Below are 16,345 nucleotides of genomic sequence, written 5' to 3'. Positions count from 1 at the left end.
GTGACAGTCGCGTCTAAAACTCAACAGGTAGCATTCCATTAAGGCTTGATCAGACGATGCGAGCAGAATCGTGCTCATGAATCATATATCACTATTTAGAGCAGACCTGATGCATTTCTCCGAGTGTTAAGTCGAGTGTCAAGTCAGTAAAAGTGAATGTCATTCCGTTATTGGTGACTGTTCGTCCTGCTGACCTTGGTCTATAGTTATCAATCAAGTAGGTTTATTACAAGAGGCATACTCCATCATCCTTAAACATGTGTTTATTTTGGCGCGGATAGTATATTTATGTCACACTTGATTGTGAAACTTGAAAATGCTATATTTAGCGAGCAACCGAAGATAGATCTGGATGGCGTGCAATTGGGGAGGACTATGTCCAGCATTGGACTAATATTGGTATATAAAATAAGTGAGAGCGTGGTGTGCTGTGGAGTTTGCTGCGCCGTTCACCGTTTTTCCTTTACCGTTTTTTGAACACTTAGCAGTTTTTTTTCAAATTTAATCTACTTAGCGACGTATTTGGAATACATGCATTTTGATTAGACTTTTTCAATTAATTTACTCTTCTAGTGCAAAGTAACATCGTCGATGTTCATCGCATCGTCTAAATGGGCCTTTAGGGATCGAACGAGCCAACAGTCGCGATGGCCTTCGCCAACCTGTGTCGTGCGCCCTTGAGCCGATCCTACCACCAGCATTGAACACTCCGTAATGGACCTGATGTTAAACAGACATACGACGTCATAGCGACTACCATACCGATTATCGAACTCTTGTTGAAAAACTACTCTAGATATTGTATTTTTATTAGTTTATTTTCATATGCTTTTAGTTAGCGAATTTATTTTTGACGTATAGTATGTAGAATTAAAAGTAAATTTCGTGAGAAACATAATTTTGATATTTCAAAATCATTCTACACTCACTGGCTGGTAATAATAATGGCACATGGTAGATGCCCCACATCATTATAGACATAAGTTCTCAACAAGGCCTCTGCATGTTGGACCTGTGTCCCCGTCACGCCTTTGAAAAGGACCGGGTCTGTTCCCATGAAGCTATCCCGTGACCGAAAAGTAGACCGTAAATCATTTGATACTAAAGTTTTCAACCAGGGTTGTGCTTGATGAGCCTGTGTATCCGTGACCTATAAAAAATGACCGGGCCTATTGCCATGAGTTTATCCCGGTAATCATAATAATAGCATTGTAATCAGACGGTTCAAATTCTATCGCATTGAATCATAATGCGTTTTCCCATCGGCCCTATGAACTAAATGCGGTTTTAGCTAACAAGACTACAGCATAATGGCATTCCCAGGGCGAAGTAATAACACGATTTCCCCTGTCTATACAAAATTAAATTAAATGTGAACTGTTTCACCCATATTGAGTTTAGAATATACAGTACGTTTATTAATTGAATATATTCATCACAATTGCGGTAGTAGTTTTATTTTTAAGTCTCGATGATGCAAAGAATAGATTTTCATCGAACGTAAGAATAGATTCTTAACAAAGAATAATTCGATTGATTGATTCAGAAATAGATCGAAGATGTTTGGCAAAGAAACTACTGAGTGAGCCAACATCGTCGTAATTTTTTAACGGGACATTTATTAATTGATTATTTGCCTTTTTGCGCAGTGAAAAACTGCACGTCATAAATTACACTTCAACAAGTGTATTTTGTTTGTCGATGGCGGATACTCATTATAATCCTAGCCTTTTCCCATCTTCGTGGTTCGGCTTCCAGTCTAACCAGATGCAGACCAGTGATTTACAAGGAGCGACTGCATATCTGACCTCCTCAACCATTAACTGGGCGGTACCCAGAACGTTGATCTACACTAAAATTAGTTCATCTAGTGTCAAATGTAAGTGTTACGGTTAACCAGAACCACAGTAAAGATCACTTGTATTAAAAAAAACCGATTAAATTTACTCTTGAATTATCTAATTACAAACATATATTATATATTAGAAACTAAAAAAATAAAAAAATATGACAAATGACTTTCTTTATTGGGTCAAATCCGCCGCAATAATAGGCTATTGACCCAACAAATAAAGTCCATTGCAACTCCTGTAAACCAAGATCAGCAGTGATAACCATCTAGGAATCCGCATCGAAATTAATCAGAACTAGTAAGTAGGAGGTTCTATACATGGGTATGTATGTACGAGGTGCAGGTTCAATTAGAAAACATTGTGAGGAAGCCTGGGTTTAAAATATAGGAAACTGAAATCACCAACCCGCAGTGAACTAGCGTGTTGATCAATAGATAACCTTCGCACCTACCTGTAATAATATTAAGTGTAAACATTTTTATGCTGAGATCGGGACCTGAGCGTTAGTCCCATACGGAAAGCGAACCCGTACACCACGAAGTTACACCACAGTTGTCACTTTTAAGGACTCATTATAAAGTCAACCTTACTGGACAAGAAATAGAGATCATTTTTAATAACTCGCATGTTACCAGTCTTGCCTACCGTACAATGAACTTTATCAAATATAGAAACAATAGTGTTTGAAGTGAATTAGGGCCGAGACAAACTGTCCCCACGTAAGCAAAGTATGCAACGTATTATATTTATATTTTTTTATGATTATAAAGGGATGATACGGAAGCAAGAGTAGAGCACTACCAATACGATGCACGGATAGCAGAGTAGGAGATGGTTACCGCGCCAAAACAAGTACGCGTGGTCGCAGGTACGATCCCAGCGTAGGACAAGCATTTGTGTGATTCGCGAATGCTTGCTCTGAGTCTGGGTGTCTTTGTGCAAGTGACTTTAATGTTTGTATTACATAAAATAAGCGTACTTCGATTGTTTAATTTTGTCAGACCTCTCAAAACAGAGAAGAGTTTGTCTCCAGCTTGTGTTTCGTAGAAAATCACCCAAAAAAAATTTTCATACGTTGCATACGTAGCATACGTGGCCTAGTCTGTCTGCACCTTTACCTGAATGCATTGCAATCTGTGGACGAGTCACAGTTGGCTCCCTGCCAGGCCTCGTGTGTATTGGGAGCGATATGTTAGCCGCGACCTCTTAGCGAGCGTATCATATGCACCTGTACGTTGTTTGCAAGTAATTATTCGCACAAGCTGACTATGATCTAAGGTCTCTTCCGCTTGCTTAAGATTCCCATATGAAAAAAACATTTAAAAAGATACAAAGCTCTAAATTTTTCAATCACTGGTGAGAAAACTTTTCTAAATAAATATGGAGTAAAGACAGACTAAAGAGGTTTGTGTGCTTAGGCCTCCGCTATTGGTTGATCCTACTACTATTATAAAGGCGAAAGTTTGTAAGTATGGATGTATGGATGTTTGTTACTCTTTCACGTCAAAACTACTGAATAGATTTGAATGAAACTTTACCACAATATAGCTTATACATCAGAATAACACATAGGCTACAATTTTTGAGGTTTCTAATGTGAGGTCGTAAAAAAACACATTTTTTGCGCTTACATTGCAAACGCTGACTGAATCCTACAAGATAGATAGAAGGCAGATATAAATTATAACTTATATCTTCCAACCACGCGGACGAAGTCGCGGGCAACCGCTAGTATGTTCATAATTCTAGGGTAAGTTAATTAAATGAACAAAGTATAAGAGAATGAGTGTGCTCAAAAGCCATACACCATAAGTTTTCTATGGTCAACAAATATCATTTGTATCAAATCAATAAATAAGTAACTATAAAAAAGGCATGAAATAACTAATCAATATAAAAAAAATGTCACTTCATTCAAATTTTATCAAAATCAATCCAGATATTTTATAGTTGTGAATTGCATCTTCTTAGGGTTCCAAGCTACCCTGAAAATTTCAGCCTGCTGACTTATTGGAAAGTGCCTGGTTGAGTTGCAAAAATCCACCCAGAACGACAAGCAAGCAAACAAGAAAGTGAGTATATAAAAACAGATAGGCAGTTGCTTGTTTTTTTTTTTTTTTTTTTTTGCTTATGGCAATCTGCTAACTGTTTTAGCAATTTCTGCCAGTGTCGTGTAATGACCACACATGGGCACTGTGAAATATAATTGTCTGGAATACTAGTGGTTTTTCGGCAGGATTCCGGTGCCTAAAACAACACAAAATAGATGTTAGTATTTGCTTATACATACTATAGATATTATTTACACGTATATACTACATAGTTATAATTTAATATTGTTAGCTTTAATAAATCTACAAAACGCACATATAATTCGGGGATTAGGGAAAAAAGACAGGAGGTGACGGGTGTTCACTGGTCTTTGAATTCCCAACTGAGTCACGACCCGATCCAAAGCGCAATTTTTGTGCAGGGGGCAATTTAGAAAGATGTGGTCGATGGAACCTTCGTCCTGACCACAGATACAAAGTGGGCTGTCGCGGACTCTAATTTTGTGGAGGAAAACTGGAGTGCAGCAATGACCAATACGGATACGGCATATTACTGACGTAACCGTCTTTGGAACCTTTTTGAATTTATAAAACCACGGTTTAGAAGGAATAGTAGGCTGAATTGCTGCATATGCTCCGCCTTTGGCCTTACTGGTCTCAGACCAATAAGACTGCCAGGCCACGAAGAGGTCAGATTTCGCGCTATGGATCAGGTCGTAGACTTCAGTTGAGAAATATTTCCGGTCTGCGGAGCTGCTAGAAATAGCAGCTTTCGCCGCGACATCCGCACACTCGTTGCCTGTAATACCCCTATGTCCGGGAATCCATGCCAATATAACCTCTATGCCCTTACTGGAGCAAGAAAACAAAAGGTTTTTAATATTAAAAATAATGGGACTGCGAAGGAAATCCTTAAAGGGATTTTTGACAATAGCCTCCAGGGCACTACTGGAGTCGGAAAAAATAATAGCTTTAGAAATATTGCTGTGTGCCGCAATGTATAAACATGCCTCGAGAATGCCAATGCACTCTCCAGTGAAAACAGATGTTTCCGGAGGGCACTGGAACTGCAAAAAGGTTTGGGAGTTTGGGATGTAAACTGAGATACCGGTACAGCCGTCTGGGGATAATTTAGATGCATCGGTATAGAACCTAGCATAATCCGGCCATTTGTCACTAATAATTTGACAGAACCTATCATTCGCCTGAACCGAATCCTTATTTAAACCTATGTTAATAGAGACTCGGGGAACATAATCTAGAACACTATATGGGGAGGAATAGACGGGTAATTTGGTACAGTGGCGAATAGGGGCTGTTTCCTCCACCAACTTTATTTTTCTAAAAGACTTTATAGGGAGAGGGGAGTCCTTATGTCTCCAATAAGAACTTTGATTGCAAAGCTGCTCCAAAGTAGTCAGTTTAGACAGAATCTTGTGGGTAGAAAGAAAGTAGGACTTATAAATGAACTTATCCGCAAGATACTGCCTACGGAGAGAAAGAGGGGGGTCGCCACTCTCGACTTGCAGAGCGTTTATCGGGGTAGACCTCATACAACCCAAAACAATGCGGAGAGACTTTGATTGAATGGAATCTAGCCTAGCCATAGCAGCTTTGCTGCATGGTTCCAGCCAGAAGGTTCCATAATCTAATGAACTCCTTATTATGGCATTGTAAATGAGTTTAAGAGTAAATGGGTGAGCACCCCACCAAACGCCTGCCAGAGCCCGCAACAAGTTTATCTTCTTCTCACATTTATTGAAGACATAGTTAAGATGGGAGACTCCAGATAACTTCGAGTCCAAGATGACTCCTAGAAATCTCACCCGGTCTACAACCGTAATGGGAGATCCTTCGATTTCCAGGCGAACATCTGGGCAAACTCGTTTCCGAGTGAAAATTACACTGGAGCTCTTAGGGGCTGATAGACTGAGTCCATGGGACATAAGCCAGTGATTTCATGAGTCGAGGGATATTTGCATGGATTCCGCTGCTCGTTCCATGGATGAACCCGACACATATAAGCACAGGTCATCCGCATACTGTAAGATCCGACAGTCGACGTTGAGAGACGTGTGTAGGTCCGAAGTGTATATGTTGTACAGGATGGGACTGAGTACCGAACCCTGAGGAAGTCCGCGCCAAACGGTTCTTGGTTCAATGTTTTCGCCTGGGGTATGGAGCTTAACAATACGTCCTGACAGTAAACTACTTATACATTGGCGCATCTTACACGGAATACTCAGCTCACGTAACTTACTTCTGAGTACGGAAAGAAGGACGTTGTCGTAAGCAGCAGAGATGTCAAGAAACACCGCAAGGACAGACTCATTCCTGGAAAAGGCGATACGGATGTCTGTCACTAAGATGCCTATGCTGTCCATTGTACTTAAACCCCTGCGAAATCCGAATTGCGTTTCCGCAAGAAGGCCGCGACTTTCGATGAACCACACTAACCGGTTTTTTATCAGGTGCTCGAACAATTTCCCAATCACAGGCGACAAGGCGATGGGCCGGTAGTGGTCTGCGCAGTCAGGGGATTTACCGGGTTTAAGGATTGGGATGATGAGCTGGGTCTTCCAGCTGTCAGGGATATATGAGAGGGAGAAACAGGTGTTGAGGAGGGATAAAAGGTATAATCTGCTTTGCTCTCCGGATTTTTTAAAGAAGGAGTAAGGCACGCCATCCACACCTGGAGCTGAGTCCCGAACGTGATTGAGAACCGTCTCTAATTCACGGGTCGTAAATGGCGTGTCTAGAGGATCACTGGAAAGAGGGGAGGGTTGAATTATAGGGCATTCCTCACTAAGGGGAACAAAGGGAGGGGCTAGTTTTGTGAGGAATGGTGAGGCCAGGTCATGGGGAATTGAGGAGGAATTTTGGTCTGAGCAGCCACGACTATACCCTTTAAATTTATTCCAAACTATGGAGGATGGGGTTGTAGGGGTAAGGGATGCACAGAAACTCTTCCAACCTTCACGCTTCTTTTCCTAAATAGACGCCTGGATTTAGCAACAATTCGGTTATACTCAATCAGGTTCGCTACCGACATAGCCCGAATATACCTGAATTCCGCCTCCCTCCGGGACTTAACCATGGCAGAGCACTCACGGTCCCACCAAGGCGGGGATGAGAGTCTACCAGAGGCAGAATTCTTAATCGGGATAGAGCCGTCAGCTGCCAAAAGAATAGAACCCAAGTACCGCTCCATACAGGCGCCTAGATTGCCGGAAGATACACTGGGTAAAGTGGTGACCATGTTATCCAGATTTTGAGAATACAAGTCCCATTTAGCATCTGAGATCCTGTATTTTAAAAGCGGGGTTTTGTCCCTTTGTGGAAGCATTCTGTTCCTCAGAGTGGAACATATTGGGTAATGGTCGCTACCATATGTTAGCCCCAATCGTTTCCACTCCAATTGTCCCATCAAACTTGCCGAGCAAAGGGTAAGATCTACACAGCTTTTACTTTGTCCTGGTCTGGGTAATCGCGTTTCTGACCCATTATTTAGGACACATAGTCCCACGTCATCCATTATATCCACCAAATCTAAACCCGGACTGTCACAATGGTCGGATCCCCAAAGAGCATGATGGCAATTAAAATCGCCCAGAATTATTATGGGGTTATGGACAACACACATTCTTTTAACTAATTCTAAACAATGTGGATTAGGAGATGGAATGTAAATAGAGATAAAATTAATGCCCTGAAGGTTTATACCTACAGCATTAATCTCATCCCCATGGGGAGGAAGGGAAAGGAGGGAGTATGACAGGGAGTTATTCACGAGCATTGCAGCTCCGCCATAACCGTCAGCACGGTCATCCCGGAGCGTGCTATACCCGGGAATTCTAAAATTGAGTCGTGGGGTTAACCACGTCTCAGATATAGCAAATATTGCTGGTGTGTACAAGTTAATGAGATGTGATATCTCATGTCTTTTTGGGAGAGCACTCCTGGCGTTCCACTGCAGGAGATGGAATGTGATGGGTTTGAATTGCTTTCAGCAAGTTTGTGGCAACGTGGTCCGGTAGGGAGTAATTGGACAGGAGAGTGGCAAGGAGCATCACAATCTGTTCGATTGTGGATGCCTTCTCGCTTGGAGGTGTAGGGTTTTCAAGTAGAGCACTACCATTGGGAGAGGGAGGGAAGGAATAACTATTTATGAGGTCCTGGTGTGCCCGTTGGTCATAACCAGGGGCCAGAGGAGCATGGGTTTTTGGTCGAAGGAAGACAGTCTTCCTGTATGATGTTGTGGACGCCTGGTGGGAGTGCATTGGATGAGGAGTTGGAGAAGGCTGAAGAGGGTGGGATGTTGAGGGGGCTGATGCTAGTACATCAGCGAAAGATTTCTTAGCTGCAGGGAATAGTTTTGCTGCCTCAGAATAGGAGATATTTTTCTCCGACATGCAAATCTTGATGTTCCTCTGTCTGGAATATTCCGGGCACTGCTGACTATTTGCATTATGACGACCGTCACAATACAAACACTTTGGTTCGTCTACTGTGCAACTGTCTCCAAAGTGCTCCGCCCCACAGCGGTAGCACCTCGGTTTGGACCTACACTGTGTTTTGGTATGGCCATACTTGCAACACCCGTAACATTGGACAGTAGGGAAGTGATATAATTCTACAGGGAGGGCGTTGTGGCAGCAAAAAACTCGCTCAGGAAGTGTCCGACCATCAAATGTTAAGACCACTGTGGAGGTTGGAACCCACTCCGTTTTCCCCTCGCTCTGTACCTTTCTGTTCATGCGCCTAATCTTCAATATTTTGCCAAAACCTACAGGAGTTGATAGATCGTCGAGGCACTCTAAGTCAGTCCAGTCCGCAGGTACCCCTTTAACCACACCCATTCTAGTTATGTTAAAAGTAGGGATTACTGTACTGTATCCTTTAGACTTAATGTCAGCGTTGTTAAGGAATGCGTTGGCATCCTCTGGGCCTTTGAACTCAACTGATATACGGTTTCTGCCTATCCTTTTGATCCCATCCTGTGTAATATTCTTAACTTTAAGTCTCATCAACATCTGTCCAAATTTCACAGGATGGATAGATGTACCCGACTTAGGATCAGACTCAACCAAGGATGCAAACACTATGTATGGAGCGACATCAGTATTTGAGTACTTCGATCTGGCAATTAGAGACGGGGCAGTAGTCCTGTCACGCTTGCCAGATGTTGTATCGTCGTCGTGTTTGTCTTCGGAAACATCATTAATGGCGCGTTTACGCTTTTGTAAAATCTGGGACTCTATCGCCTCAAAGGAGGATAGCGGCGCTGATAATATCGGAGTATGGGTAAATAAATCTTGGGATTGAGTGTTGGGAGTGGTTTGGGGAGGATTATTAGGGACGGGTTGCAGTGGATTATCGGGATCTGGGGGGCGGCCCGGAGGCCGGTCATCCACTTCCATCGTGGATCGGCGTCACACGCATAAAAGGTGTAAAAAATGAAGTTCTTACCTTCTATGTGACACTTAGACAAACACAATACGAACAAGACGCTCACAAACAGCACAAATACACACAGAGCACACCGAAAAAACCTTTCTATAGCTTAAAAGCAAAATAGAAACAAACTCCACATGTGTTAGCCACCAAACACAAACCGGAAGTCCCAGTTGCTTGTTACTCCACTATATTGGTCTGCTGCAAAAGTTTGGCTTTATAAGTTGTCTGTCAATGTCTTAAGATTCACGCAATCTTTGTAATCAATGATACGATATATATAAAGTCAGTGTTTATCTGTCCAACCAACATTTTATGCCATATTTTTGTCAAGCTTTTAGATTCAATCAATCAAAACTAAAAAACTGTATTATTGTTAATCTATGTTTCATTTGTTAAGGAACTCAAATAGAATTTAAACAATCTTGATGAGTTTTTTAGTCTAAAAACTAAGTAGTATTTAATTTCAGTTAAATAATTTAATGTGAATATAAATGATGTAAATAACAAGAAAGATTTCTATTCCTATAAAGGTTCATTTAGAAATTTTGTTGCAGGGTCGTCAGATAGGAAATGTCGACTACATTTTTCTCAAAATTAGACATGTAAATGTCGTGACATATACACTTGTAAAATAAGAATTTAATTTACAAAAATGGAGTATAGCATAGTTGGTTATATTGCCTTATCACACAGAACTTGTTTACATATTGTCTATAATAATAGGTTTACAATATAATTGTTAAGTTAGCTGAGTTAGATAGCATCAGTAAACATTTTAATTACATAATGGTTACTTTGCTTCTTTTCATACAAACAGAATATATTCTAAGTCTGACAGGTACATATGAGAACATCAGCAGTGGCGGTTGTGGACTGAACTTTTGTTTGTTGGGCTTTAACAGTAAGATTAATAGAAGAAACACTAACAATTTGAAACTTAATATACTATAATTATGATGCTAGACAATTGTTGATATCATCGTCTTAGCCATTTCCCAATCCCAGGCTTCCAGTCTAACCGGATTCAGCCAAGTACCAATGTTTTACAAGGAGCAACTGCCTATCTCCCTCCTCCACAACCCAGTTATCTGGGCAACCCAAAAATACCTCTTAGTTAGACTGGTTGCCAGACTTCCTAGGTTCTGACTACCTGTAATGACTGTCAAAGATTTATGAACACTCTTTCGAAACACAGAGGATATTGTTATGACAAATAGTCACCCATCTAGAGACTGAATGCGTCAAGCGTAGCTAAAATTGTGATCAATGCTCTTAGGCTGGTACATTAATAATTGAAGATATTATATTCTAGAATCACAGACATTTAGGAAGATACGAGGCCATGGATTCAATTGAATGTGCTGGTGCAGATCAAATTGGAACTATGAGCCAGCACACGACAATCCCTTAACATAATATACAACAATGGTGTAGTTGTTTGTTAGCCCCGTCATATAATACTTTCTAAACCCCCAATGGGTCTATAAGGTTGTTTTTGTTCCCTTTTGTCCAACTGTATCAATTTAATACACAATGATCCTAATTATAAAAACAAGTATCATCATTATTCTACTTTTTTGTAAGTTTATTTCATTAAGTAAGTATTTGAAGGGCAGAGGCACTACTTAACAACTTTAGAAAAGTCAATATTAACTATCAAAGAACAAAGTTTCATTTTAATTGTAACAATTTCATAAGAGGGTATATGTTTATAATTATTTAAGGCTACACAAACGAAAAAAATACAGAAGAAAAATGTTCTATATATATTTTTTGTTTATTTATTTTCTTGTACAACTCACTTAGGTTATGATGTAACATTTTGTTTTTTTTTTAGACTAATCTTGATAAATAAGTGGCATTATAATAGTTAACACCACTAGAATTGCAATAACAGAATAGAAGTCACTCTGTTTGTTGGGTTTTGACTTATGAGAGAGGTGGAATTAGAGGAGGTCATGTAAACAAGACTTTATATTAACATTTTAACAGTTTAATATTGCCCAACTACTTCGAAAGTGTGCTTTATAGTTTTTTAGTTCGTGATAGTTTGACAACGCGGTAATAACGCGATTGTACGATAATACTTTGGTAACTTTTGAATAACGAGTATCCAAACCTCAACAACTACATAAATGGTCAGTTTTTTAACGAACTATTGACATGAAAAGTATGTTCTTATTCAAAACTATTCACTTACCAAGTTTCACTAATCGTCTCAGTAACTTTTACGATTCGTAAATAACAACTCAAGGAATCAAAACACTAGCCGTGAAAAGAGAATAGACGAGAATTGTAAGTTAAACTTCGTAATACACATGAACGACAAGAGAAATAACCAGTATTAAGTATCTAAATTCGTATTCAGGACAACCGAAACCGAGTTCAGAAAGTGTTACACGATAGGTGAACGTACGCGTAGAGTAAAATTAGAAAAAACTAAATAGCTATAACGCTAAACAATGAACGCTTATCGCATTAAACAGAATCAGCTTGATCTCCCACCCACATCGCTAAGATAATGAAAACTTCCTTACCTTAATTATTGTCTTCAAATGAGTAATTCGTATATAGTAGTCGACACTTTATTTCTAAAAAATCCGATTAGAAATAAATATAAACTGTCCATCGTTATCAATTTATCGCTGCACTCGTGGGTATCTTGCGCACATACTGTATTGTTAAAATAATACACGATTTTTACAAACAGTGGTACATTATAACTATACTGACCTGAAAATCACTAGAAATTAAAAACACTCCCCTTCTACCGCGACCATTGCTACTAATGTTTTTTTTTACGTTACGTGAGGCGGTTTGGCTGTCTCGCGACATTCAAACTGTCATAGACAAAATAGAGTTACTATTCATCTAATCAAATTATCTGGTGTTACTAAAACAATACGATAATACAATTAATTTTCATTCGTACTACATATTTTATTAAGAAACAACAGATATTTTACTGCTTTTGTCAATTATCGTAGGAAGAAGCATTGCACAAATAACATAGTTATTAAGTCGCGTGTAATCTTCAGGATTGCATAGAAAGGGGTCTGTCTAATTCCTTATAGGGGTCCCTTTGCATTCGTCAGTCTTTTCAGAACAGAAAGAATCCCTATACTTAGATATTTCCTTCAAACTGGTTATGTAATTTGAATTGCAGTTAATTTAAAAACTTTTTGACAGTTCTTTGGTTACATGAATTTAACCATTGAATTTCTATTTCAATCGCAAAAGGTCCCCTGGGTGAATATCAATGTTAGAACTGTACATAGGTACTTATAATAAACAACGGAAGCTAAATATAATAAATTCGGTAAAATAAATAAATAATCATGTTGAACTGTCAGCGGAAATGGGTAGTGCTGTTGGTAAAGAGACGATTTTAATCGACTACGTTGAGAAAGGAATTAGATTTCAAAGAGTTATGAACAAAGTATTTTACACATAAATGCACTTTTTAAACAGCCTTGATTTTTTTTTCTTTAAAACATGCCTTTTACCTCTGTAGTTCTCCCTAATGCTAAATAGCTCGTAATGGCGCCCCCTGTTAGACTTCATGCTGTCTATTCAGAACACAATATTATGCACAGACGCGTTCAACTAGATGGCATTAGTAGTTGGCATTGGTACCAAGTTTGGGGAGAAATTAGACTTATTGTAAATCCACTAAAATAAATGTATTTGTTCATAAAATAGTACAAGATGTAAAATAATTTAGAAACTGTTATACGATTTGCACGCTATAAGATCTTGAAATGCGAATTAGATGGTGTTGGTCGAAAAGACAGGAAATAATTATATAATTCTAGGGAACAGAAAGTAAAGTAAGGGTTTGGTAATAGGAAAATAAATAGTTTTATTAAAACGCATGTGTATGATGGTGAATCGAATGATACAATATAAGGTTAATGTGTATTTCTTGGTATTCCATTCCAATGTATAATGACCTAATGTTAAAGAAAATCAATCTAAGTACAATAGGGAGATGACTGGCAGTATTTTTATTTTTGTGAGTTTTTACAAACGTTTTCTAAATTTATTTTAGTGTGGAATCGAAAATATGAGAGGTTTATGCAATTGTAAAGGTTGAAAATAAATATTGCGTCTGTAGTCTGAGTGAAAATCTTTCTCACATTTTTTAAAGAAAAAGTGGTAACATCAAAAGCAGATTATGGGTCTAAAACGTGAACCACAGATTATCTAATTTGTGAAAATCGATTGACAGCCATGTCAGACGCACATTCGCGCTACTAAACTTTTGTTGTAAGTTGCTTTCTTACCCTAAAACTTTGAAAGTGCATCCGCAACAAAATTGAGAGACGTTTAAAATCACGATCGGAGGAAAACATCCAAGTGTTTCAGATTGAAATACTACGATAGTAAAAAGAAGCATGAGGCCGTAAGTAGAGATTATTCTAATTCTTTTATTCTGTTTTTACATGAGGTGCCATTTTTGTGACTTATTATGATTGTTTGCATCTGCCGGCTTTTTTTAGACGCTTCTGCCATTTTGTATACAAATTGTTTTTTGATAATATTTGTGTAAAGTTATGACACATAGCTGCAAAGAACTGAAAATATAACTTAGTTATGTAAAGCGTACTCTATTGTAACATAATCGGCGTCCGTAGTTGTAAGGATAACGCTGCGAAATTATTGTTTGTTTGTTTAGCGAAACTTGTTTTTCATGCTTACTTCCTTCGCTGGGCGCAAAGATACTTAGGGTTTTAATATGTTATTCTTAGTACTTTACTATATTTAATACCTTGTTTGATTCCGGAGAAAATAACATGCTGTAGGTACCTAAAATAACACAAGGAAACTACCCGCAAATGCGGCAAGATTTAGTCGAACCTGTGACTTATATTCTACTGCCTTTAGATTTGAATGCCTTAATAAAGGTTATTTGATAGAAAATTTAGTTGTTAAAGACTTAATTTTTAACATCTGTTCCAAAATTTTAGTGCTTAACAATTACGTCACAATTCTTTTTCGATTTTTTGACATTCTACCAGAGACCTGTAGCATGGGATTAATATAGAGTAGCATAAATTAATGAATAGACTTCTGTTAAAAGCATGATCACAAAATATTCTCTGATACTTGTCTCTTGTGGAAAGACACCCGTATGCTTGTTTTTATTTCTTTTAAAACTGCTTGTTATTCAACCCGGCAAAAAATACTTAATAGACGGTTTTTAAATCGTACTGGTAAGGCATGTTATATAGGCAACCTTTTTAAAGAGTTGGTACTTATCTCAATGACTTATAATTCCAGTCTTTCAGTCATTATAGTCTCATTCTTGTTCTCCCATAAGTTCTGATGTTTAATATTTGCGTAATCAAAAGGACCCTTGCTTTTGCGAATCATTGTATCAAAATTTAAATAGGCATAATTGTGTGGACCGTAGCCGGGTGCTATCTTAATCCTTTAGGGCTTTCAATTCCCCCTTTTAATAAGTACATACATCACAAAAGCAGCCACCCTACTGATGCTGGCCCGAATTATTGATTTACCACGCCCCATCCTGCGCACGACGGGTCAGGCACAGCTTGCACACCGGTTCCAGGCTCCAAAATACAAATGTATTGAAATCACATCTGTTCGTCGTTTTAAAACATTTCCTTTGTTCAACGGTCAGCGTAGTTACAATGAAATACCAGTTTTGCTGTATTATTTCGATCTAAAAGCTGTCATTGACTTACTATTCGTATAGTTAACCAATTTTTTTTTTATCTTACGTAAATACACATCTTGTACTTGGTAACAGAATCAAACCATAGGTTCCTGCACATGAGTAGTTGTTGCAAGAAATTTATCTATAGCATGCTTCTTAGAACATATTGAAATACATGATCACAAAATTCAACAGATTGGTTAAACTACATTACAGACACATTTTGACAATAACTATGGCTATTGAAGAATTAAAATACTCATTTAGTCTTTCTTCTTCTTTATTTTTAAATGTTATATAATTAACATAATTTGGGTTTGAGCAACAAATAATATTTTTTTGAGTGTCTTGCTTTGTTGGACACAAGACGGTTATGGTTGTCTTATCCCCTGTCTTCACTGTGCCGTACAGAGTCCATATTAAGGTTACGGCTTCAATCGAGATTTTTATACAGTGTAGAATTAATTTGTTCATAATAGAAGACTAGAATGTTTTGAGTTATTATTAATACTAAACTTAATAATATAACTTAATGCAAAACACCTATCATTAACTTATTAAAGCAACAGAAACGATCATACATCATATTCTTTTTTAATAGATTATGATGTATGATCATTTCTTCATTTTCTTTGTGTCATTTATCCATAGTACGAATTTATTTAGATAGTACGTTTGTTCATTGTTTGGTACTCACAAATCAAGTTTCGCATAGTTTGAAACTAGATGGCGTTGCAAGTACGGCGTGGTCTGAAAGAAGTGTAATATTATGTTTTATTTTATACTATATCTTGCCTTTATTTTCAGCTACGTGGCTATAATATACCATAAATATACAGTAGCAATATTTTAAATCAATTAATCGGTCTGTACGGCGCAAAAACAAAAAAGTTTTGTTAACTAAGTGATTTCATTTATATTATGTAATTTTAAAATGAATTCAAGAATAGTCAGCAAACCATAACTTGGACTCTGGTTCTTAATAATAAACAATAATTTTAATTATTAGATAATAATTAGAAATAAAATCTGTTGGAAAGTGTTCCATCAGAAAGTCAAATATCACTTCAAATTGAATCAAGTTAACGCTACGAAAAAAGTATAGGTAGACGCCGACACGCTAACCTCTCGTAGCATTGTAATACCGTCGGCACTGCGCTTACGGTCAAAGAAACTCCATGCTGTACACGATAATGTGCCGACAAAGTGTAACAATCAGACTGAACATTGTATGATATATCCTTAAAGGACAAAGAAAATACCGTGTCTACACGATTACTGTTAGGTTTAGGTTAGGCAAC

The 16,345-nt window shown here is 38.1% G+C and overlaps 1 protein-coding gene across 1 annotated transcript in view; it reads right to left on the bottom strand.

The window, feature by feature from the left end:
- LOC113503945 (F-actin-monooxygenase Mical) overlaps nucleotides 1-12,167 on the bottom strand; it is a 101,283-nt gene extending 89,116 nt beyond the window's left edge. The window contains exon 1 of the mRNA XM_026886090.1: nucleotides 11,899-12,167. The gene's annotated coding sequence lies outside the window, so the exon portion shown is untranslated. The remainder of the gene's footprint in view (nucleotides 1-11,898) is intronic.
- Between the last annotated feature and the right edge of the window lie 4,178 nt (nucleotides 12,168-16,345).

This window comes from Trichoplusia ni, chromosome 20, assembly GCF_003590095.1.
Source record: "Trichoplusia ni isolate ovarian cell line Hi5 chromosome 20, tn1, whole genome shotgun sequence".
NCBI classification, from domain to species: Eukaryota; Metazoa; Arthropoda; class Insecta; order Lepidoptera; family Noctuidae; genus Trichoplusia; species Trichoplusia ni.
This window is presented reverse-complemented; position numbering and strand designations above follow the sequence as displayed.